The sequence below is a fragment of the Mustela putorius genome, unplaced genomic scaffold (genome assembly GCF_011764305.1).
Source record: "Mustela putorius furo isolate JIRA1106 unplaced genomic scaffold, ASM1176430v1.1 tig00000135_pilon_pilon_pilon, whole genome shotgun sequence".
NCBI lineage: Eukaryota > Metazoa > Chordata > Mammalia > Carnivora > Mustelidae > Mustela > Mustela putorius.
In genome coordinates, this window is record NW_025421292.1 from 4,684,316 (window position 1) to 4,711,452 (window position 27,137).

The 27,137-nt window shown below is 35.9% G+C and overlaps 1 pseudogene; it reads right to left on the bottom strand.

Annotated features, from left to right (window-relative positions):
* Positions 1-23,966: 23,966 nt before the first annotated feature.
* LOC101673145 lies at positions 23,967-24,739 on the bottom strand (annotated as a pseudogene).
* Positions 24,740-27,137: the final 2,398 nt, after the last annotated feature.

A 27,137-nucleotide genomic window follows, 5' to 3' on the forward strand; every position in this document is an offset into this window, starting at 1 on the left:
CCATATGTTGTCTACAAGAGACCCATTTCAAACCTAAGGATACACCCAGACTGAAAGGGAAGGGATGGAGAAGCATCTTTCATGCCAATGGACCTCAAAAGAAGGCCGGGGTAGCTATTCTTATATCAGATAAATTAGATTTTAAACTAAAGACTGTAGATAGAGATACAGAAGGACACTACATAATTCTTAAAGGGACTACCCACCAAGATGATCTAACAATTGTAAATATCTATGGTCCCAATATGGGAGCAGCCAGTTACATAAGAAAACTATTAATCAAGATAAAGAGTCATAGTGATATGAATACATTAATAGTAGGAGATCTTAACGCCTCTCTGAAATAGACAGATCATCCAAGCAGAAAATCAACAAAGAAACAAGAGCATTGAATGACACATTGGACCAGGTGGACCCCATAGATATATACAGAACATTCCACCCTAAAATAACAGAATACACATTCTTCTCAAGTGCACATGAAACCTTTTCTAGAATAGACCACATACTGGATTACAAATCAGAACTCAACTGATACCAAAAAACTGAGATTATTTCCTGCATATTCTCAGATCACAATGTTTTGAAACTGGAGCTCAAGCACAAGGAAAAATTTGGAAGGAACTCAAACACCTGGAAGCTAAAGACCATTTTACTTAAGAATGCTTGGATCAACCAGGAGATCAAAGAAGAACTTAAACAATTCATGGAAACCAATGAGAATGAAGTCCAAAACCTATGGAATAGAGCAAAGGCAGTCCTAAGGGGGAAATACATAGCCATCCAAGCCTCCCTCAAAAAAATTGAAAAATCCAGAATACACCAGCTGTCTCTACACCTTAAAGAACTGGAGAATCAACAACAAATCAAACCAACTCCACACATAAGAAGGGAAATAATCAAGACTAGAGCAGAGATCAATGAGGTAGAAACCAAAGATGCAGTAGAATGTATCAATGAAACTAGAAGCTGTTTTTTTGAGGTAAACAATAAGATCGATAAACCATTGGCCACACTAATCCAAAAGAAAAGAGAGAAAGCTCAAATTAATAAAATTATGAATGAAAAGGGAGAGATCACAACTAACACCAAAGAAGTAGAAACAATCATCAGAAGTTATTATCAATGGTTATATGCCAATAAGCTAAGCAAACTAGATGAAATGGATGCATTCCTGGAAAACTATAAACTCCCAAAATTGAATCAGGAAGAAATTGACAACCTGTATAGACCGATATCTAGTAACGAGATTGAAGCAGTGACCAAAAAACCCTCCCAAAAAACAAGAGCCCAGGACCTGACGGATTCCCTGGGGAATTCTACCAAACTTTCAAATAAGAAATAACACCTATTCTCCTGAAGCTGTTTCAAAAAATTGAGGCAGAAAGAAAACTTCCAGGTTCTTTTTATGAAGCCAGCATTACCCTGATCCCCAAACCAGGCAAAGACCCCACCAAAAAGGAGAATTTCAGACCAATATCCCTGATGAATATGGATGCTAAGATTCTCAACAAGTTCCTAGCAAACAGGATCCAACAGCATATTAAAAAGATTATCCACCATGATCAGGTGGGATTCATCCCTGGGTTACAAGGATGGTTCAACATTCGCAAATCAGTCATTGAGATAGAACAAATCAATAAGAGAGAAGAACCACATGATCCTCTCAATTGATGCAGAAAAAGCATTTGACAAAATCCAGCATCTGTTCCTGATTAAAATGCTTCAAAGTATAGGGATAGAGGGAACATTCCTGAACTTTATAAAATCTATCTATGGAAGACCCACAGCAAATATCATTCACAATGGGAAAAAGCTTTCAGCCTTTCTGCTGAGATCAGGAACATGACAAGGATGCCCACTCTTGCCACTCTTGTTCAACATAGTATTAGAAGTCCTAGCAACAGCAATCAGACAACAAAGAGAAATAAAAGATATCCAAATTGGCAATGAAGAAGTCAAACTCTCTCTCTTCACAGATGACATGATACTTTATATGGAAAACCCAAAAGACTCCACCCCCGAACTACTAGAACTCATACAGCAATTCAGTAACATGGCAGGATACAAAGTCAATGTACAGAAATCAGTGGCTTTCTTATACACTAACAATGAAAATACAGAAAGGGAAATTAGAGAATCGATTCCATTTAGTATAGCACCAAGAACCATAAGATACCTGGGAATAAACCTAACCAAAGAGGTAAAGGATCTGTACTCAAGGAATTCCAGAGCACTCATGGAAGAAATTGAAGAAGACACAAAAAGATGGAAGACCATTCCATGCTTTTGGATGGGAAGAATAAACATTGTTAAAATGTCTATACTTCCTAGAGCAATCTATACTTTTAATGCCATTCCAATCAAAATTCCACTGGTATTTTTCAAACCCTAAAATTTGTATGGAATCAGAAGAGACCCCAAAATCTCTAAGGAAATGTTGAAAAACAAAAATAAAACTGGGGGCATCACGTTACCTGATTTCAAGCTTTACTACAAATTGTGATCACCAAGACAGCATGGTACTGGCATAAAAACAGACACATGGTCCAGTGGAACAGAGTAGAGAGCCCAGATATGGACCCTCAACTCTATGGTCAAATCATCTTCGACAAAGCAGGAAAAAATATACAGTGGAAAAAAGACAGTCTCTTCAATAAATGGTGGTGGGAAAATTGGACAGCTATATGTAGAAGAATGGAACTCGACCATTCTCTTACACCGTACACAAAGATAAACTCAAAATGGATAAAAGACCTCAACATGAGACAGGAATCCATCAGAATCCTAGAGGAGAACATAGTCAGTAACCTCTTCAATATCAGCCACAGCAACTTCTTTCAAGATATGTCTCCAAACGCAAAGGAAATAAAAGCGAAATGAACTTTTGGGACTTCATCAAGATCAAAAGCTTCTGCACAGCAAAGGAAACAGTCAACAAAACAAAGAGGCAACCCACAGAATGGGAGAAGATTTTGGAAATGACAGTACAGACAAAAGGTTGATATCCAGGATCTATAAAGAACTTCTCAAACTCAACACACACAAAACTGATAATCATATCAAAAAATGGTCAGAAGATATGAACAGACACTTCTCCAATGAAGACATATAAATGGCTATCAGACACATGAAAAAATGTTCATCATCACTAGCCATCAGGGAGATTCAAATTAAAACCACATTGAGATACCATCTTACACCAGTTAGAATGGCCAAAATTAGCAAGACAGGAAACAACGTGTGTTGGAGAGGATGCAGAGAAAGGGGAAACCTCTTACACTGTTGGTGGGAATGCAAGTTGGTGCAGCCGCTTTGGAGAACAGTGTGGAGATTCCTCAAGAAATTAAAAATAGAGCTTCCCTATGACCCTGCGATTGCACTACTGGGCATTTACCCAAAAGATACAGATGTAGTGAAAAGAAGGGCCATCTGTACCCCAATGTTTATAGCAGCAATGGCCACGGTCGCCAAACTGTGAAAAGAATCAAGATGCCCTTCAACGGATGAATGGATAAGGAAGATGTGGTCCATATACACTATGGAGTATTATGCCTCCATCAGAAAGGATGAATACCCAACTTTTGTTGCAACATGGATGGGACTGGAGGAGGTTAGGCTGAGTGAAATAAGTCAGGCAGAGAGAGCCAATTATCATATGGTTTCACTTATTTGTTGAGCATAAGGAATAACATGGAGGACAAGGGGAGATGGAGGGGAGAAGGGAGTTGAGGGAAATTGGAAGGGGAGGTGAACCATGAGAGACTGTGGACACTGAAAACAACCTGAGGGTTTTGAAGGGGCGGGGGGTGGGAGACTGGGGGAACCAGGTGGTGGGTATTGGGGAGGGCACATACTGCATGGAGCACTCGGCGTGGTACAAAAACAATGAATACTGTTATGCTGAAAAGAAATTAAAAAAAAAAAAGATGTGTACAATGGGATACTATGCAGCCATCAAAACCCCTTGAAATCTTGCCATTTGCAATGATGTGGATGGAACTAGAGGGTATTATGCTAAGCACAATAAGTCAATAAAAGAAACATAATTATCATATAATCTTTCTGATACGAGGAATTTGAGAGGCAATCAGGGCTCATGGGAGTAAGAAGGAAAAAATAAAATAAGATGGGATTGGGAGGGAGACAAACAGTAAGAGACTCTTAATCTCACAAAACAAACTGAGGGTTGCTGGGGGTTGGGGGCTAGGGATCGGGTGGTTGGGTTATGGACATTGGGGAGGGTATGTGCTATGGTGAGTGATGTGAAATGTATAAGCCTGATGATTCACAGACAGATTTCCCTGGGACAAATAAGACATTATATGTTAACTTAAGAAAAAAAGCAATAAAAAAGTCTTTGGAAATAAATAAACTTCTCTTACAATGTGCACACACAAATCTGCAGGGTTGTAAGCTGAAGCAAAATTGAGATATTTCCTCATATCTAGTCACCAAAACTTCATTGTATATACTTAATTTACCATTAATTCTTCTGTTTATGAAAAAGTAAGATAATATAATAAGAAAATACAATTTAGGCTTCCTCCCATCTGTTCTTTTTTTTTTTTTTTTAAGATTTTATTTATTTATTTGACAGAGAGAGAGAGATCACAAGTAGGCAGAGAGGCAGGCAGAAAGAGCGGGAAGCAGGCTCCCCACTGAGCAGAGAGCCCAATGCAGGGCTTGATCCCAGGACCCTGAGATCATGACCTGAGCCAAAGGCAGAGGCTTAACCCACTGAGCCACCCAGGCGACCCCCCTTATTTTTATATAGAGAACTTACTGCAGTATATTTCAGCCCACAATAGTAATTTATATTTATTAATCATTTACTATGTGCTAGGCACAGTTTTAAATATTTTATATCTTAATCAATCTTCACAAATATATAAAATATTTACTGAAATCTTCAGTCCTCCTTAAAGATAAAAGAAATAAGTCATTGAGAGTTTAGGTAAATTTCCCAAGACATCACAAATAGTAAGTGGAAAAACTGAGATTTGAACCAATGCAGTCTGGGTACAGATTCCTTGCTGTTCAACTTCATTCTGTTTTGTCTAAATTAGTCTCTGTAGTAGATACCATGAATGCAAAAAGAAGGCAAGTTGGGACTGTTGAATTTAGAAATGGATTGGTAAACTGTCAACAACGTTTAATAACTGAAGTCATTATGAATGCATATTTGCCTGGGAAAATCCTGGGTTATTCCCTCTCTTCACTTCTTAAAATTAATAGTGCCTGTTTCATTATCAAATTTTCCTTGTTTGGGAAATTGATTACAAATTCATCGTATGAATAATGCTTTTGTGCTATTAGAACATAAGTTAACATTTCAAAGTTATCAATAAACAGGACTTGAAATGTTGAAATTAAGGTTAGCACAGACTCTTATTCTTTGGGGGAGGGTAAGTAATTGTATTTCAAGTTAAATCAAAGTATGGTAAGTTAAATATATAAAATATTTGGGGTAAACATACAGGTAGAGTTTACTCAATGATATTGTTGATGGAACTGATGTGTGCTAAATGTTTCTTCATATATTTATACAACAGGGAAGGTAATCATTGGCTTACTTCCTATTTTTTATTTAGTGATGCATTTCAGTTTGTCCACTGTGGTTTTCAATCTTACCTCATATTGATAAGCTATAAAAGATACCTACAGCTAAAAGAACAGATTGTGCTTCCAGTTTGAGAAAAATACATTGTATTAATTTAAAATATTTTTAAATTCACCATCATTATTCTCCAAAATTCCCTTTATTGAAGATGTGACATGGTAAACTTCAGATGCTTTTTGGTATGACACTATTTAAGTGGATTATAGCTGCCCTAAATCTATTGTTATATCAACTGAACAACCTTATCAACCCCTCCTCTCCCCAAGAAAAAAGGTAGAAAAACCTTTGGGGAGTATAGTATCTTATGGGGCATAAATTAAATAATAAAATAAATCTCTCATTCATAGAACATGGTGATTAGAATAAATTATATATATTTTTAATTTGGTTCATCAATATATATGAGTATTTATATAGAGACCAAAATATTTAATATAAATTACTTAAACCTGATTATATAAAACCAGTAGGCTACATCAAACAACTAGCACACATAGAATTTAAAAGAAAAAGACTTTTAGGAAACAATAACAAAATTTTGACGGATTGCTCTAAAAACCAAAGCATGAATGTACACAGTTTGCATTGGGTAATTGGTACCATCACTCAGAGCTGGCTGACACTAAGTTTTTGTATGTATGTATCTATGTATTTTTAAAATGTGTTGTTTTCATTTTTCCAATCTCTGTTTTGTCTTATGGGTGATGGTCTTTGTTATATAAGGTTATAAGTGATGTTAATGAGGGCACCTAACAGAAATACAGAAAGTATCCACCTTATCATTACTAGGGCACAAGATTAAAGTTCCCTCTTAGCAAAACACAAGAGGGAAATCAGAAGAAGTAATTTAGTATTTTCAAGCAGGAAATTAGCTATTTAAATGCATTTTGGAATTTACTGTTTCTAAGTGAGAAAGCAAAGCATGAGTGTTTCAACAGGTGCAGGGTTCTCTTTTAACTTCCCCAAATTTATATACATCTCTAATAATATTGCATAAAGAGTGCTAGCAACTTAAATTCAAAGCAATACTGAAGAGAAAATTCAAAAGTCAACAGTCAGTAGTATTTTTGTTGAAATACTATCAACAGAAAATCTCCATTTACTAGACTCCTCTAGTTCATAGCTATGTTACCTCTAAATATTTTATTTCTTCATAAAGATGATATTTCATTTCACCTTCTATCTGAAAGGGTAAGGATTTTCCTCCCAGTTAAATGGATGTAATTAAAGTGAATATATTAAAAAAATACATCAGCTTTCTATCTTTTCATTGGATGAAGCCTCCCTTTTAAAATAAAACAAATAGTAATTCTATCCATTTTAAGCAAGTTATCTCCCTATATTAATGCATGCATTATGTTTTTCTTTGTAAGTATGAAAATGTCTCAGTGAGTCTCCCTTGTCAACTGGTTATTAAAAATAGAGCATGATTTTCTTCCACCTCTTTTTTCTACTTTACAATGCTTTTATAGTCAGATCATATCAGAAGTAGAAAGAGTGTAAGATAAGTGGGAAACAATGATTGCACAAACAGGAATGAGTACATTTTGAAACTAATCAAAACCTTAGTAATTGGTTATGTGCATTCCAAGGGAGGTTCAGGAATGAGCTAATATGTACTAGCCGGAATACAATGGTGCTTGCTTAAGGGTGTTAGGCAGAGAGGTACAGAACTTGAAGCTGGGTAAACAAGAATTCATAGACTTGGGGCACTTTCCCAATATAGAATTTAGCAGCCAGTGTAGACCCAGAAAATAGGACAAGTTCACTGCTAGAGTGGCCCTTAAAAGCCTGGAGAGAATGATTGTCCACACCAAAAAAAGTGGAAATGCCTGAATTTCCCTGGGATACAGTTCTAGAAGGGGTCAAAATGGCTCAGAGAAGTGGCTTTGCAGGAGGGACTATATTGTGTGAGACCATACCACTCAATGGGGGATTATATTCTGTAAGAATGCCCAGTGGGCACATCTATTTATCAAAGTTATCAGGAACACTACTGGTGAAAGGGATACTGGTACCATTTCTTCTGTAGGCCAGAGTTGATAGTAAGAAAGACAATCACAGAGTTTGGCTTTATAGCAATAGAAAAGATGGAACACCAAAACAATAGTGAAGAGGTGGGAGTTTATAACTTCAAGAAGCCAAGGGACCACAATTACTATAGTGACCTACATATCAGAAAGATAAGCAAGGGTCTCAAACCACAAGAAGTTAAGGAGATGGTTAGTAAAACATAGTGTCTTGGAAAGCAAAAGAGTTAGACAGAAAATGGATTTGGATGCAGATAGCTTTTTATTTACTTTTTATATCACTTGTATTTCATTATCTTCCTTTTCCTCTCCTTAGATGTATATTTATTCTCATAATATAAACATTTCCAAGATTATATTTATATAATATATATATTATCCACCAAACTGAAAGAAGTCTAAGGTGTAAAACAAAATCACCATCATCCATTTTTCTCTTTATAAATTCTAGCCATCATTGTTTGGTGTTTATCTCCACCATTTCTTGACACTCAAAAACCTTTTCTGCCTTTATTCATTCACTGATATTCATAAACTGATGTTTATTGAGGGTATATTACATGCTAGTTTTACTGGAGATACAAAAGTGAACAAAACAAAATTTGTGCCCATTTGGCACTTTCATTCTAGGAAAGAAAGAGAGACAGTAGAGAAACAATCACATGATGTACCAAGTAGTGATTGCTGCTCTGGAAAAATTAAAGTGAGTTAAGTGGGATGAAGTGCCAGGAGCTGGCAGGGAGGTGTAGTTTTATTGTATTCTCCTCTCCTCTCTGTTAAACCAAGGTTTTAAAAGGAACAGTTTTCATTTCAGTCCGTGGAAGTTGAAAAAGATTATGGGATAGTAGTATTTGTGATTCTCATTAATGGCGAAACATAAGATTCTATTATTTTCACTCAGCATAATCTAAAATAAGTCAAGCAGAGAGAGTCAATTATCATATGGTTTCACTTATTTGTGGAGCATAACAAATAGCATGGAGGACAAGGGGAGTTAGAGAGGAGAAGGGAGTTGGGGGAAATCGGAAGGGGAGGTGAACCATGAGACACTATGGACTCTGAAAAACAATCTGAGTGGTGGGGGGGTGGGAGGTTGGGGGAACCAGGTGGTGGGTATTGGAGAGGGCACGGATTGCATGGAGTACTGGGTGTGGTGCAAAAACAATGAATACTGTTATGCTGAAAAGAAATTAAAAAAAAGAACTGTTGAATCACTCTATATCATATACCTGAAACTAATATAACACTGTATGTTAACTACATTAGAATTAAAATAAAATTTAAAAAGAAAAAAATAAAATGGAGTTAACTGGAGAAAAAAAAAGATTCTATCATTTTTGGGAACAGGAAGCATTTGAAGAGATCAGACAAAAGAATCTAATTCTTCTCTTTGGACCAGCACTGAGTCCTCTACTTATATTTTACCCCCCAACTCTTGCATCAATATCTTGAACCTTGTTATATAAATTATAAAGATGATAAAAACAGAAATTATTTAAACTTCTTTTTGATCCTTATATCAGAGCACCCACTGCAAAAATCAAAGTTTTCTCCAAACCCATAGGTTTTACTATTTCTATGAGATGATTTATAGACAAACATGCCAATAAGTCAACCAGACATCCAAGCTCTAGTCTCCTGTTTTGAATTCTGTGAAGCATTTGAACATTGTCAGGGTAAAGGGGCTATCACTGCCACTAAAGGCTAATGTTACAGGCTGTTTTGCTCAGATGGTAGCAAGGAAGTACTCACTGCCTTCTTTTAAATTTCTTTTCCATGTTCCAGAATTCATTGTTTATACACAATAGCCAGTGTTCCATGTGATACATGCCCTCCATAAAACGACAACCAGACCCACCAAATCCCCCACCCATTTCCCCTCCAAAACCCTCAGCTTGTTTCTGAGTCCACAGTCTCTCATAGTTTGTCTTCCCCTCCAATTTCTCCCCAACTCACTTCTCCTCTATAACTCCCCATGTCCTCCATGTTATTCCTTATGCTCCACAAATAAGTGAAACCATGTGATAATTGACTCTCTCTGCTTGACTTATTTCACTCAGCATAATCTCTTCCAGTCCCATTCGTGTTGATACAAAAGTTGGGTATTCATTCTTTCTGATGGAGGCATAATACTCCACAGTGTATATGGACAATATCTTCTTTATCCATTTGTCCATTGAAGGGCATCTTGGTTGGCAGATTGGCAACTCTGGCATTCCTCAACTTCATAAAATCTATCTATAAAAAACCCATCGTGAATATCATCCTCAATGGGGAAAAGCTGACAGCCTTCCCTTTGAGATTAGGGACACAACAAGGCTGCCCACTCCCGCCACTGTTGTTCAACATAGTATTAGAGGCAAGGATAAGACTGCTGGTAAGCAAATAATAGAAAAGGAAAAGAATGGCTTCCATGTTTTGTTTTCTTTTGAATTGCTTTGTCATTTATTTCTTTATTAATTTTGAATCTTTTTAATTTTATTTATTTATTTAACATCTTAATTTTATTTTATTTTTTCAGTGTTCTAGGATTCATTGTTATGCACCACACCCAGTGCTTCCTGCAATATGTGCCCTCCATAATACCCACCACCATTGGTCTTGTACTGAGAGAGATTTTCAGCTAATAATATCTCTGTTGTCATCCTAGTAATGCATGAAATGACCTACATCTCTCTGGTTATCCCTGGATGCTTGGCTCTAAAAATATATAAATGTCATCAACAACAAAGGCAAGAACAAATGGGAGAAATAAAACTCTATCAATACAATCAGTGTAGTGAGGACTACAAATCAGAGCAGAGAAGAACATTCCCTCTATTTGCAAAGCCTTCCCCTTCTTTGTCTGATTGGATCTATCTCCTGCATGTTAAACACACCTGGAATCCCAGTGAATACTCTGCAAAGAGTTCAGCAGAAATCATTGATTATAATGCTGTACATAGTGCTATATATATATCACTATATATATAGTCATATACAGTGCTACTGTTGTGTGAGCTACAACTTTTATCCCGCCTAAATGCCTAGAAAATGTTAACTATGTGTGTATCCTTTACACTGATTTTGATTTTGTTATTTTTCTCTGAGCAATTAAAATCTTGGGAAACATTTCTTCATAGTACAATGGAATAGGGACACGATTAGTGGATTTCCCCATTTCTCTGAATTAAAATTCACCTGTAAACTTTCAACAAGAAATTATAATACTAAATGTTCTAAAAGGAACCAAAATACTTGCAATGAAACAAAGAGTTGCTAGCATATATTTATCTCTTCAGAAGCCTGAAATGACAGTAAGTAGCATAATGACACATGAGAACAATCTGGAAATATTCTGAGTACTACAACAATATGCAGTACTCACTTCCTGCCCACACAAGTACATCATTCTAGTGATGCTTCCCTCCTCCTTCTGGTCTGATAATTCCAGTATCTTTACCATGTCTGTTTCTGATGCTTGCTCTGTCTCTTCAAATTTTGTTCTTTGCCCTTTCAGTATTTGGCTTTGTTTTTTTCCTGATAGCCAGACATGATGTATTAGGTAAATGGACCAGCTATAAATAGACTTTGCACAGCACCTGGGTGGATCAGTTGGTTAAGTAGCTGCCTTTGTCTCAGGTCATGAGGCCAGGGTCCTGGGATCAAGCCCCACATGGGGCTCCCTACTCCGTGGAGAGGCTGCTTCTCCCTCTCCCTCTGCTTGTTGCCCTGCCTGCCTGTATTCTCTCTCTGTGTGTCAAATAAATAAATAAAATCTTTAAAAAATAAAAAATAAATAGACCTTTGGTTTGCAGTATGAGATGTGAGGAGAGGGGAATGATTAAGCCTCTGACATTTTAGTGAGTCTTTTAGTTAATGTATGTCTCTTCTGAACTATGAACTTCATAAGCATTTCTCAGTTTTATTTTGTTTGCTTTTTTCCTTTCCTTTAGGTGGTACAGGATGGCTAGAGTGGTCTATACTTGACTATTTCCCTTCTTTCCCGTGGGAAATTAAACAGGCTGGACTTGGTAATTTTTCTTTCAACAGGTGAGCTGCATCTCCTAACACCCCAGCAGGTTAGACTCGGGTTAAATATCTTCCCTTTGAGGGCAGGCTTTAAGGGGAAAGCAGTTTGCTCTGGTTGGTTCTTTTTTCTTTTCAAATTATTTTAAAGCTTTCTATCACTGTTTTTATTACTGTGGAATATTTCAAACATTCACTAAATTAGAAGGAACAGTCTAATAATTTCCAAAATACCAAGCATTTCATCCTCGATAATTATCTACATTTACCAACTTCAAATTTTCCCCGGCCCTTGTCCAAAACACAAGTCGGGGACGTTTTCTCCATTACTTACTGAGGAAACCTGGTCAAGCTCCTGGAGGTAAATCTGGTGGGGGCCATTTTATGACTCTTTTCCCCAGGAGTTTTAACTTTCAGAGTTGTTTGTGTGGAGCCTCTAGGAATTCAGCAACTATACTTCGGGTTTTCCTACCCTAGTGGTGATTTCCTTCAGTGGTGATTTCTGGTGGAATCTCTACTGAGGTTAAGTCATAACTCCTGTGTCTCCCTGTGTTTGTCTCTCCAGTGTTGGGGACAGTTGATTTGTTTGCCATGTGTCCTGTTGTCTTTTAGCCATGAAGTGTTACTGATATTTTCATATGGACATTCCATTTCAAATTTCCTATAAACTGGTTCAAATTAACAGAGCCTAGAAAAATTGAACCAACTATCTGAGCTATAAACATCCAGCTGACTTCACGAGTTAAAAATAAATGTTATTTTTGTAATTCATGGAGAATTTGGTTGATTTCTGCAGCAAAAAAGAAGTAGTGTAGTACAGGATGAAGGACAAAGGACCATTAAAACTATTACTTGTCTACAGAAATTCTAACCTTCCCAATACTTTACGTCATTTTTTGTTATTAAAAAATGCTATCACACTGGGCACATCTGATCTTGTTAATGTTGTGAGTTAGACCACATTTATAGACTCAAAATTTTAGAGTCTAGAAAATTAATAGAGGTAATTTTCTAGTTCCTAGGAAAGATGAGTAAAGACCTAGTTCTCTTGATAATACAGCTAGGATTTTTTTTATTACACTAACTTATTTTGAAATGTATTATAGTTAACTATGTAACTTTACCTGGTTTATACTTACAACAGTCACTTAAATAGCAATACTAGAAATTAAAACATTCATCAAAGAAATACTCTTGTTATTAACTTCTTCATTGGTTTGAGAAGACCATAAATCATTCAGAAACCAGACTATGTGTGGTTGTAAAAAGCACATAGAAAAACCTTGATTTTTAGAAAATATCACTGCTCTGGCTTCCTGATTTGTATTGTAAGTGACATTTAAGATACAAAGGAAATACTAGTGTTTCCTTTGGTTCTACACCACAGATTCTGACACTTGATTTTATTTTCATTTGTTTTCTCCTCCAAGATTTACATATGCTCTGATGTCCTTGAGGACAAAAACTAAACTTTGTCTTTTAACACATTCACCATGACTTTAAGAACAAATGGTAGATGTGTAAAATTTTTAATTCATTAAATGTCCAAATAAATGTAACTTTCACTTTTCTTACCAAAATTTGTGTTTAATTTTGTTAGTATGGTATTAGCATACGCAGAGGCTAAACTTAAATTGTATTTTTCTTTCTTTCTTTTTTTTTAAAAAAAGATTTTATTTGACAGACAGAGATAACAAGTAGGCAGAGAGGCAGGCAGAGAGAGAGAGAGGAGGAAGCAAGCTCCCTGCTAAGCAGAGAGTTCAATGCGGGACTCAATTCCAGAACCCTGGGATCATGACCTGAGCCGAAGGCAGAGGCTTTAACCCACTGAGCCACCCAGATGCCCAGATTGTATTTTTTTCTATGCATGAGAATTTTTCTTCTGATTAAGGAGTACTAAATGAATAGCCATTCTTGTGTTCTATATTAACTTTTTTGGAGATTACCTATTACTATTAAATGTATGTGTCTGTCAGACAAAAATAAAAACACAGTTCTGACTTCAGAGTTCTTACATTATAGAATGATTTTAGTAAAATGTGGGTATGTGGATATTTGGTATTATTAATAAAAACTTTTAAAGGAAATAGATAAAATTCATTAATTCTCCAAAAAGGAAATAATTTCACTCTGCTTTATATTCATGAAATTTAATTTCATGGTTATCCAAAAAGTTCAAACCTGCCAGTGAAAAAATGTCTTCAGCCTAACTAATGTCAAATTTTGGAAATGTACAGTCTATGCTTTGAATACTGGTATTTCTGGTTAAGAATAACAAAAGTAAGACTTGGTAGAATTTAAGAGGCAGTGTATTACCTATTAGTTTCAAAAAATATTGATCCATACTTCAAATTTTTATGTAAGTCTTCAGTGCTGTGCCATTGTTACTTAAATCCACTTACAAGTTACTATACTATTGCTCCGTTCTAAGAGGAGGTAATTTCTCCCTACTCCCTATAATAGTTCATCTGAAGATTGTTGAGTAACCCCTGATGGTTTACTCCATGCAATCTCAAAATGAGATGCTTTCAACAACAGAAGGAGACATCTATATAGATATTCAAGTCATTTTTTTCCAGGTTTTTCTTCAGAATGCATAATGGATTTATTTTTATATAAATAGTTGTCCCATGAAAGGTTAACATTATGTTTTAACTATGAAAATATTCCATTGTGGTGAACAAATTTTGTTTTGTTTTGTTTTCTGTGATTGGCTACTACAGTGTTTTTCAGAGTATTTTTTTTTTTAACACTATCATGTCCAAATTCTCCTTGTGTGTTGGCTTTTCTAGTTGGTCCATGTTTTTGTCCCAAGAGTCTTGTTCTGCTTTCTCTAGAATTTAGGGATGTCTGCTTTATCCTTAAAATCCAGTTTAATTAAATTCAAAACTCCTATATTGAGTTAGGACCTATGTTCAGGTTTGAGGCCAAGTAGGATAATTACTCTCTATGAGTTTCCTTCGGGAGTGGATAAAATAATATGAAAGGAGGCATGGAAACAAATATTATAAGTTAGAGATGTAACAGAGTTAGGAAAATATTTCCTTTATGTGACAGTACTACTAGCACATAAAGGAAATATTTTCCCAACTCTGTTACATCTCTAACTGTACACAAGAAAGGTTTCATGTTTATGTGCTACCAATAACCATCTGGTTGTCTTATATAAAGCCATAATCTATAAATTTATATAAAATCTCCAAACCTAATTTCATTATGAGTTAAATTGTTTCCTTATCTTCTCCGAGTACAACATACTTGAATAAATAGGTCAAGAACTATTTTTATGGTCCTCTTTGAAGCCAAGACTGTGAAATCACCTCTCTTCAGTGACTCTCAAAGTTCTGAGAAAGTATTACAGATGAATTAGAAACCCCACATACCATAGTTTTCTGATAGTTGAGAAGCACACTGAAAGCAGAGATCAGCTGCTACATTTAATTTTGGAAAACCTCAGATAACATTGATATTGACAAGAGTTAGAGATACATATGTATGTATGTGTGTGTGTGTATTTATCTATAAATATATTGAAAACATGAGAATGAGAGCCTAAATGATTATTCTTTATGTGGTTTATTGTGGTGGTTGTTGTTCAGTCTTTGTAATATTTTCAAAATACCATTCTGGTTCTTATTTTCTTAGCTATTAAAATATTATTTTGAGGTATAATTTGACTTTAGGACTATTGATTACTGAACTAGCTATATGATCTTGGACTGAAACATGTTGTCTTGTTCCTGATCATGGGTAAGGTGGTCTGTATTTCAGCATTAATTATGGTATCAGCCATGCTGTTGGTTTTTTTTTTTTTTAAAGATTTTATTTATTTGTTTATTTGATAGAGAGAAATCACAAGTAGATGGAGAGGCAGGCAGAGAGAGACAGAGAGAAGCAGGCTCCCCGCTGAGCAGAGAGCCCCATGCGGGACTCGATCCCAGCACCCTGAGATCATGACCTGCGCCGAAGGCAGCGGCTTAACCCACTGAGCCACCCAGGCACCCCCATGCTGTTGGTTTTAAATTTGTTTTTGAGACTTAATTTATGAGGTTGAGAAAATTTACTAGTATTCTTCGTTTACTGATCAATTTTATCTCATGAATGTATGTTGTATTTTCAAAAGTGTATTCACATCTTTTGCAGTTAGCATATGATATTTCTCCTTTAATTTTAATGGAATAAATGAAGTATGTAGAAGGGTTTTTTTTTTTTTTTTTTAATGTTGACAACTTTGACTTACTCTGGGATTACTTTGTTCAACTAGCTTCTTTAGGATTTTTTTAAAGTAATCTCAATACCCAGTATGGGGTTTGACTCACATCGAGTCAGATGCTCCACCCATTGAGCCACCTTGGTGTCCCTCCACTAATGTGAAAGTTTATGTCCTAGATTGGACTCCTTTTTCCTTTTTCTTTATTGCATTTAATGCTATAAATCTAAGCACTGATTAGTTTATGAGACAACTTTTAATAAGTTGTGTTTTCATCAATTATTTTTGAGGTTTTATTTTTAGACTCATGATCTATTAGAAATAGACTGTGTAATTTTCAAGCATGTGGAGATTTTTCTAGATTTATACTACTTAGTGACTTAGAATTGGATACTACTGTAGTACAGAACAGATTCTGTACAAATTCTCTTCTAACAAAATGTGACCTATTTTGTGGCTCAGCATATGGCTTTGATTACTGATCAAAGTACATTTGAGAGAAACGTGTCTTTTACCAATATTCAGTGTGATTTTACCAATATTCAGTGTGATGTTATATAATATCAGTTAATTCAGAATGACACAGCTCTTCTAATCTGCTATATATTTACTGACTTTCTTTGCCTAATTAAAGACTGGATGAAGGATATGAATGAGGCCAACTACTAATTTAGGAAGAGGTTATTTAGTTTTTGGGTTTTTTTTTAGATTGTTGTATTTACGATCTATTTATTCTTCCAGGCAGTGCTATCTATTCAGAATTACTTTTCTATATGGCATTTTTTCTCTTCAGTCTAAAGAAATTCTTTTAACAGACTTTATTTAGCAGGTCTGCTGGAGATAACTATTTCCACATTTTGTCTGAAATGTATGTATTTATTGATCTTTATCTGTTATTTACAGTTCTCTCAAAGGCCCCCCCCAAATCTTAATGCCTAATATGATTTTTTTTAATCATAGCATTTCCATTCAGTGATTTTGAAAATTTCCATCTCTTCATTGAAAAACATTATTTATTCCCTTATGTTGCTTACTTCTCGAAATTATTTTACATGTTAATCATAATTACTTTAATCTGTTTCTGTAATTGCAACATCTGGACATTTCTGTGTCTGATAGCATTATTATGATAGGAATATGTTTTTACATTTCTTAATGTTTTATTAAATGTGAGATACTTTGTATAAAAAATTGATAAAAATGGTTTCCCATAAAAATGAGACTGTTTCATCTTCCAAGTTATTCACCTGGGATTGAAGGATAGAGTTCTTGATGCATTGTGTAAGGTCCAGTTTATGTGCTATCACATAAACCTGTTAATTTTCTCCTGTTCCTCTACATACATCCTTACTCTACCGGGCTCCTTGCTGTTCCTTGACAACAAGTGACCCTTACTTCTTCTGCCTCATCTGAAGGGACAGATGGTCATTTCCCATGTTTAAATTTCAGCTGTCTTAACAGCATTTAAGGAGGTTTCTTCCTCCTCTCACTTCTCTATTAAAGGTTAAATCCACCATGGATCTCACCTAGCAGGGGACTTGTTACTTTTTTGTATTCATAGGGTTCATATTCCCATATCTATTTTCTAATGGTGTAAAATAACTATGATTTTGAGTATTATTTGTCTTAAAATAATTACTGGGTCTTAAGTGGCATTCTTTAGTGATTATTGGCCTGGTACTACTTTAAAATGGCACTTGGAGATCTGGTCTTAAAAATTAGTTGTACTTGAGGGCACCTGGGTGGCTCAGTGGGTTAAGCCACTGCCTTCAGCTCAGGTCATGATCTCAGGGTCCTGGGATCGAGTCCTGCATCGGGCTCTCTGCTCAGCAGGGAGCCTGCTTCCTCCTCTCTCTCTCTCTGCCTGCCTCTATGCCTACTTGTGATCTCTCTCTGTCAAATAAATACATTAAAAAAAATCTTTAAAAAAATTAGTTGTACTTGAAACTACTGTGAAAATCAGTATATCAGTACTTGTGTTAAAATACCCACAGTGGGTCACCCCTAACTGTCTCCTCCCAAATCGCAGTTTCCTTGAGCAAACTGTTGGAAATGGAAGAAGAAAAAAGAAAAGACCATGTAACATGTATACTGAGAAATAGGTTTATGTTTTATAGCATAAAAAGGTTTATGTTTTCTAAGGAATCAAGCAGTAAGTCTTCCCAACTGAGTCTAATAGATACTGAAAAAAATACCCAGTAGATAAGTTTAGGGCCACTCCATATAAACATTCCTTCCTGCTTTTAGAATAAAAATGAGAATGAGTCCTCTTATAGGAGGTCATTGCATGGACAATTCTTATATCTTGCCAAATACATATTAATTGAATTATCTGATTATATACTATGCAAATGAAAAAGGACAATCACCAAAAAACAACAACAAACATATAAATGTTATCAGGGTGTATCTGCTTGACCAGTAAAAAGACCTGTCAATCTGAAAAGAGGGAGCCAGGCCATACTTTAGAAAAGATAGCTGATTAATAATCAGAAGACCACTTATTTTGGTGAAGTCTCATTGTTTTATTTTTATTTTTGTTCCTCTTGCCTCAGGAGACATATCTAGAAAGAAGTTGCTATAGCCAATGTCAGAGTTTACTTTCTGAGATCTCCTATAGTACTTCCATAGTTCTCCTATGGTTTTATGACTCACATTTAGGTCTTCAACCCATTTTGAATTAATTTTTGTGTATGGCATAAGAAAACGGTCCACTTTCATTCTTTTCCATGTTGTTTTGAAGTACTTTGTCAAAATAAAAGCTTCTGTACAGTGAAGGAAACAACAAACTAAAGGCAAATTACAGAATAAGATATTTGCAAGTGACATATTTAATAAAAGGTTAGTATCCAAAATATATAAAGAACTTAAGAAACTCAAAACCCCCAAAACGAATAATCTAATTAAAAAATGGGCAGGAAACATGAATAGCCCTTCTTCCAAAGAAAACATACAAATAGCCAACAGGCACATGAAGAGATACTCAACATCACTGTCATTAGGGATATAAACTGGGATATAACTGTGATCAGCTATCAACTCAAACCTGTCAGAATGAATAAAATCAAGAACAGATGAACTAACAGGTGTTGGCAAGCATGTGGAGAAAGGGAAACCCTTTTGCATTGCTGGTGGGGGTGTAAAATGGTGAAGCCATTCTGGAAAACAGTATGGAGTTTGGTCAAAAAGGTAAAAATAGAACTACCATACCATTCAGCAATTTTTCTACTAAGTATTTACCCAAAGAATCCAAAAATACCAATTCAAGGGGATACATTATCTACAATAGCCAAATTACAGAAACAGTCCAACTGTCTGTCAACTGATGAGTGGATGAAGGGTGTGTGTGTGTGATTTCATTCTTTTTATGGCTGAGTAATATCTCACTGTATATTACTCAGCCATAAAAGAGAATGAAATCTTGCCATTTGCAATGATGTGGATGGAGCTAGAATACATATTGCTAAATGAAATAAGCCAGTCAGAATAAGACAAATACCATATGATTTCAGTCATGTGTAGAATTTAAAAATCAAGTGAGCAAAAGAAAAAAGAGAGAGAAAGACCAAAAGATAGACTCTTAACTATAGAGAAAAATGGATGGTTACGAGTGGGGATGGGTGAAATAGGTGATGAGGATTAAGAAGAGCATTTATGATGATGAGCACAGGGTATCTTACAGAAGTGTTGAACCACTATAGTGTACACCTGCAACTAATATTACACTGTATGTTAACTAGCTGGAATTTAAATAAAAACTTAAATTCATTTTTAAGTTACTTTTTTAAGTTCATAATAGAACACAAATCCATGAAATTCAAGCAAAAATTAATAAGAACAGAGATGAGAGTAAAATAATGTAAGATAAAAAGGAAGTGAGTGAATAAAGCAAAATTTAAATTATTTAGTAATAAAATGATGTATTAACATAATTATTGTTAATGAGGCAGAAATTGGGCTTTAAAAGAGCAAAAAGACACCAACCGTTGAAAATAGTGAAGAAGAAAAACATGGTCGTCAAGGTGGTGATATTTCCAGAATGAGAGTTTTTTCAATCTTAGATGATAGAACAATTGAGACAGAAAATGTAAATCATAATTTTGAGATGAATGTAAGGTTTTAAGACAGTTTTTGTTTTTTTTGTAATAATAGTCTTACTGTATTTTAGAATATTTTTAACAACCACAGAAAGAATCAAGAAAGAATTATTCTTATGCAGAAATAATCATGGTTTTCAAGTACAAAATTCTACAAAATTTTCACCACATCAAATTTATATTTTCAAATAGAAATTACTCTAATTTTATAATCAACATAATCATTTTTGTTCACTATTCAGAACCTAAAACAATAGTTTTGGTATAGTAGTTGTTACTAAACATTTATAAATGAAAAAAGGTTTTGTTTAAAGGACTGTCATTTATAAAAGCAAAAAAGAAAACACATCTGTAATCACACTGCAGCTATACTGTGTTAATTTTTTAATCTATATCTTCCCAGATTTCTATTCATCATAAATGTGTATGTATATTTACAATGTTCCTATATCTACACTAAAATTCATATTTAATATGATTTGAATGTATTCATCAATCCTCCTTAGCACAATATTTCAGAGATTCTCAAAGCCCATGCTGGGTTGAAAAAGGGGATGTTTAGCTCCAAACTGTGGTGGAGTCAATTTTTTTTTTTTTTAAGATTTTTTATTTATTTATTTGACAGATCACAAGTAGGCAGAGAGGCAGGCAGGGAGAGAGAGAGGAGGAAGCAGGCTCCCCGCTGAGCAGAGAGCCAGACTCAGGGCTGGACCCCAGGACCCTGGGATCATGACCTGATCCAAAACAGAGGCTTTAACCCACTGAGCCACCCAGGCGCCCCAGAGTCAAAGTTTTTGAGGAGCTAAACAAAAACCCTTGAATGGGCTTCCCCATCTTCCTCTGATCTTGCTCATCATGATTGAAAATGAAATCTGTTGTTTCACTAACATCAAATCTTTTTCCCCCTAAGGGAAAACATTAACATGAGTGTCCTCCAGCAACTCTGAGTTACATATAAAAAAGTTTATTTTCTTTCTTTCTTTCAAAGTTTATTTCTTTGAAAAATGCTTTGCTTTCTATTTACCCCATCTGGTGTCACTTTTGGGGCACCTGAGTGGCTTAGTGGGTAAAGCCTTTGCCTTCAGCTCAGGTCATGATCTCAGGGTCCTGGGATTGAGCCCCACATCAGGCTCTCTGCTTAGTGGGAAGCCTGCTTCCTCCTCTTTCTCTGCCTGCCTCTCTACCTACTTGTGATCTCTCTCTCTGTCAAATAAATAAATAAAAAATCTTAAAAAATTAAAGAAAAAGAAAACTCACTTTTTTTGTGGATAGCAGTATTTACCTTGCCTATTTTAGAAACATGTAGAAGAATATGGTAAAATGTCCTATTTGAAAATACATTAGAATATAGTTCATTTTAGAATAATGATGATCAGTTCCAAGAAAGAATCCTTCTGAGAGGGCATACGCAGCTTCCTTGGGCTCAGAGCTGTTTTACTGCCCTCCTAGTGAAATGATCTGTGTGTAGAGCTCATAAAATGTTATACTAAATATTCTTTATGCTAAAAAATGATTCTTAAGCTCCCAAGCCATATAATATGTAAAACATCTGATGATAACATAGTGCCTGATTTAACCTAGCTTGAATCACAGGGTTATGATCTAACATGTGGATCGCGGACGGGTGAACTACAAACTGTATTGCAATCTGAGGCCAGTAGACCAACTAAATCCTTGATCTACCAATCTATGTTTTATAGTTAGAGGATTCATATCTTAACTCTGCTTAAATAAAAATAGCCATACTGGTAGTAGTAAAAAAATGTTTCTTACGTAAGTGTAAATCAAAGCAGGAAGTAAAAGGAAGTGGTAATCATTTCAGCTCTTTCCTCACCATATTGTCTCTCAAGGTGATGGAAAAATGTATTGCAGGAAGTACTGGAATGGTTTTATATGTAATTTATCTCAGTGTGGATTTGTTTAATCATAGGTAATTAAACTGATGAATGCATGCAATAGAATACAGTCAGCACCAACATGTATCATTCTTTGTGCATCTTTACAGTAAGAGAGTGAATGAAAAGATCAAGTTGGGAAAGCATCAAGTTCCACTAATACAGATTTTGAGCATGCTCGGAACAATAGATATTTTAATGAAGAAACATGGAAAAGTATAAACCATTTGAATGAGAATTATAAACACCAATTTCAATATTGTTTATAGCTGAATTTGGAAAGAAGTATTTAACCTGTATCTATAAAACATAAGCATGTGAAATAAATCTTCTAGAGCGCTCATGGAGAAAGAAGTAATGTACTGGTATTTCAAATTTAAACCTAGTTCAATAGTAGGTAGTAACTTTGAACTTTTCTCCATCAACAAAGAATGATTTGGGCTATTTCCTGAGTATATGCACCATCTAAAATTTTGTTTTAAAAAAAAAAAAGTGTAGCGGGGCACACAGTATTTTATCTAAATTAATGAAAAAATGTGTGAGAGAAAGTCAGAGAAGTGACTTTCATTTGTTTTTTTTTTCATAAAGTATTAAAGAAATTATATTAAATATTTTCTACCCATCTTTGTAGCATTATATTTTTGGTAGGAATATTCCTAGAAACTTACACTTCAGTCTATTTGGTCCAATGATAGTGACGCTTAAGAACTTACAATTGTTAGGTTTATTTTTGAAATTATTATCTGGATGTAGCAACGCTTAGACTTTTACTTTCAAACACAAATCTGGTTGAACTCGATATCAGTCAGTGAAGCGACTGCTTTCCACTCAGGTCATGATCTCAAGGACCTAGGATCCAGCCCTGCATTGGGCTCCTTGTTCAGTGAGGAGTCTGCCTCTCCTTCTCCCTCTGTGTGCTTGCTTGCTCTCTGTCTCTCAAATACACAAATAAATCCTTAAAAAAAAAATTTAAAAAAGAAAAACATAAGCCAATACCTTCTGTGAGGCAGTCTCATGATCCCTAAAAATTCAAGGACATAAATCTCAGGTTAGGAAAACCTGAAAGCTAGTTCTTACATTTTTAGTGCTGTTACTTCATGTGTGTCTAATGTGTGTGTGTGATGTAAATTAAAATCAAACAAAAATACCTGCTGCTACATAATATGTATGTAAAATTATATGTATATAATATGCATGATACCTAAATATCATGGTTAACTTTACTGGGAGATAAAAAATGAGAAGGCTCCTATATATAAAATACTTGTTGATTTGACAGGCCACATATTTGAAATTTCAGCAGTAAAATATTTTTCATTTGGGTTAAAGTGCATTTTCCAAAACTTTTGTCAAAACCAATTTACTCTGTTACCCAGGATCCCCCAACATAGTAATATATTAATAAACAATGAACATTACCATGGATTAATTTACTTTAATCTAGTTTTATTTATTAAGTGCTTGATGGGTGAATGGTATACTCTGTAAGAAAGAGTATCTGATAAATGTACCAAGGTCATGATCACAGAAGAAATGTTACACTGATAAGAAAAAAAGGATTGCAAAGAAGTGTCTCTCAGGAGCTGAGATTTATACCCAAGCTTTGTTTTGAGAAACAGGATGAACACACTAGGGTATACCTTCTGTCTGTATAACACACACACGTGCCTGCATATGTTCACATGTGTGCTTATGTGTATGTACACATACTTTTGATATTTCTTAAAATCTTCAAATTTTATACAAATGTATAAGATGTAGGCCAGTTAAATTCAACAGGGGATATACTTTTGTATATACTTATCAGTATATATATCTAGTCTATTACTATTCTAGTCTGAACTGTAATAATTTTACAATCACTAAATGTTAACATGATCAAAAATAAAACCACTTTAAAAAGATGGGACTGATGACTCTAACATTAGTTTATACATGAGCCCTTAGGCTTCAGAGTTCTAATATTGATTTTTCAAATAAGCAAATTTTTTATGGAAAAATACTTCAATTTATTTCCTATTTTTAAAATGTAAAAATAAAGAAAAAAGGCATCGGGTATAAATTCTGAATGTCTTCGGTGGGATCAGTCAGGAGCTTTAAATGTCACTCTTTACCACCTTTGTGTGAGGAAAGGGGTGGAGAGCAGGAAGGAAAGGGGGAGGAACTGAGGTGGAGGCTAGGGACACTTATCTACTGAAATCTATGCTGCGAAACACTTTAATGAGCAAGAGAGAGGACCTATTGTCTTAACTGCTCAACACAAGTGGCCTGAGCCTGTCCTAGGTAAGTTAAGCTGTTTTGTGTGCATAGGGCCAACACCCATCCCACAGAGGCACAAATGTAGCCTCTGTGAAGAAGGAAGGGCATCCACCAATGTGGCAAGAATTGGTTACCTTTGGCCTTGGTGAACTTGTGCAGGCATAAAGAGTCCTGGTAGAAGCGGGGACCCCCGCGCCCCAGTCTCATAGCGGTCGGTTTGCAGAAATAACACTATAACACCGCTGTGCTAGTCTCCGGAATACAAACGGAGTTTGAAGTCCCTCTCTCCTGACAAAGCAATTGGGAGTTTTTCCAGTGTTAAGTCATGACCCAGGCATGAAGGAAGATGCTGGGGGCAAATAACACAACTGTGAGGAGGGCGATCCCTTTGAACTTCTGGAATACAGAGTTGCCCAGGCCAGCCTGGAAGAGGAAGATGTTGAAGAACAGGAGGAAAATGGTGCTGATGTTGCAGAGAATCACGGTATCCCGGATAACAGCAATCACCAGGATGACAAGAGCCATTCAGAGTAGTTCTAGGAAGGAATTAACAGACCAAACGACAGCAGCAGGAACTGAAGGGAGAACACCAGGCTATAGTTACTGGTCTGGAGCATTTCCCTTTTGTGCAATTTGCACCCAGGGGCACATTCCACAGTTTCCCATAAAACAGCACCTAGATTTCTCTCCAACAGTGAGGGAGAAGCACTAGTTCATCAGAACCAGGGTTGTTTCCCTAGCTTTAAGACAGGGGATTCAAAGACCCCCCCTCCATCTGTTGTTCCAGGGATGACATCCTGGCTTCCGCAAACTGGGTTTAAATCCGAGAAGTAAGTAGATGGTGGCTGCAGGCTCCGCCCTCGCTGGGCTAGCCAGTTGTCCTCCGCTCTCTTGAAGTACTCTGTGGTCAGCCCGGTAGCCTTGTTTGGACCCCTGCTCACCTGGGCCCGCTCCCCTCCTTTCTTTACAGCATTGCTGCTCCCAGCTCCTGAGTCTCCCAGCGGCCGCCCGAGGGCTCCTGCCCACACCGCAGGGCCTTGCTAAGGGCCAGCCCCAGGGGAGACACTTGGCCTCTGCTGCAATCCTTATGTTTCCATACCAGGACGTGTGGGGAGGGACAGGAGGAGCTGAGGCGCTCCTTGTGGAAGAAGTACCTGTGGAGGAAGTGGGAGTTGGGAGGCAGCACCTTGGCGTGCTAGGAGCCAGCTGCTCCCAAACCCCGCACTTAATATCCCAGGCCCCGGCAGCTATTTGTTAGTTTCCTGTCTTCTACACTGCTAGCCTATTCCCGTTTTCTTCATTACAGCCTGTGTGTGTGTGTGTGTGTGTGTGTGTGATCGTTTAAGCGCATTCATGCTTATATGTGCGTGTGTAGTAACTTACTGTTTTTCTCCCACCACTCCTAAAATGCAAGCTCCACATCTGTTGGAAATTTCTTCATTTATTTTCTTTTGCTATATCCGCAGACCCTAAAAACATGCCTGGTATGTAGGAAGTGCATAGAAAACATATGTTGAACGAATGAAAGATGAATTCAAATGATTTACCTATATTAGCAATCCATATCTCAAACGCATCCTGACCTACTTATGAGGTATGAAATGTATGACTTACATAGAATTAAACATGTGTCTAATCCAAAGACCTATATTTGCAGGAAAGCCAGTATAATTTTTGCATATTATACTGGAAAAAGACAGAATTTTTTTTTTTAGGATTATTTATTTATTTATTTGACAGACAGAGATCACAAGTATGCAGAGAGGCAGGCAGAGAGAGAGGAGGAAGCAGGCTTCCTGCTGAGCAGAGAGCCTGATGCGGGCCTCGATCCCAGGACCCTGGCATCATGACCTGAGCCCAAGGCAGAGGCTTTAACCCACTGAGCCACCCAGGTGCCCGAAAGGATAGAATTTGATTAAATTATATTAAAGGTACATATTTTATATCAATCTAAAATGCTAGCTGTTAAGAAAAATTACTAAAATTACAAAGGTTTTATTAACATTAGAATAGTTACATTATTGAATATGTATGTTGAGATTTTATGAAGACAAACATACCCAACTAGGTAATCCAGTCATTCTGAGAAGAAGTTTATTATAAACTTCTAAATAAAATCAGGCTCACAAGTTTAGGCTTAACATTTTAAAGTAAGGATCTTTTATCACTTAGGGTGTACAGAAACTTTTCATAGAAGGCACTGAGAAATAGTTCACTTGCAAAGTCCATATTCAAAAATAAATATCCTTTGGACAGATAGATAATGATGTGAAAACCGTTTAAGACCTGTTTAAGGTTTTTGAAGTTTGTCCATTACTGCTGATGATAAAGTTTTAAGGAATTTCAATCTTTGGTCAAAAGACTGAGGTCAGCATCTCATTGAAATATCTTTTTAAAAAGCAAATTAGGTAGTACTCTAATCCTTATTCCTGTGTTTAAGGATCATATGAAAGGGTGTGATAAAGAAGAAACCTTGAACCACAGGCTGACTAAACAAAATCATTAAGCTCTGTATTAGTCTCAAGAAAAAAACAGTCCAATGAAGTGACAGAGTGTTGCTGACTCAAGAAGTCCTTGACTTTCACAGCTATCTCCAGTTTCCTAAATATGATTTTAGGTTCATGGTTGGCTAACATTATTAACAGTAGAATTCTAGGTTATATATATATATATATATATATATATATATATATATAACCAGAAGTACATGAGAAAGGTTTATAAAATTCTTCTGTAAAATTGTAGTGTCACATTCATAAGTTATATTCACACTCACCTTTTTTTACTATGTAATAGAAGGCATTCATCACCATCCAAGACAGCTATAATTGACTCTTTGCAAGATGGTAGACATGCTTGACCATAGCTCCCCTTTTCTCCAAAGTTTAAACTCTACACAGCAAAAATTAAAAATGAGAACATTTTTGAGCAGTGATCCATGCTAGGGTCAAACTTACCTCATTTATCTCCTTAAGGTTATTTTCTATGTAATTGTTGAGTCATGCTAATACACAT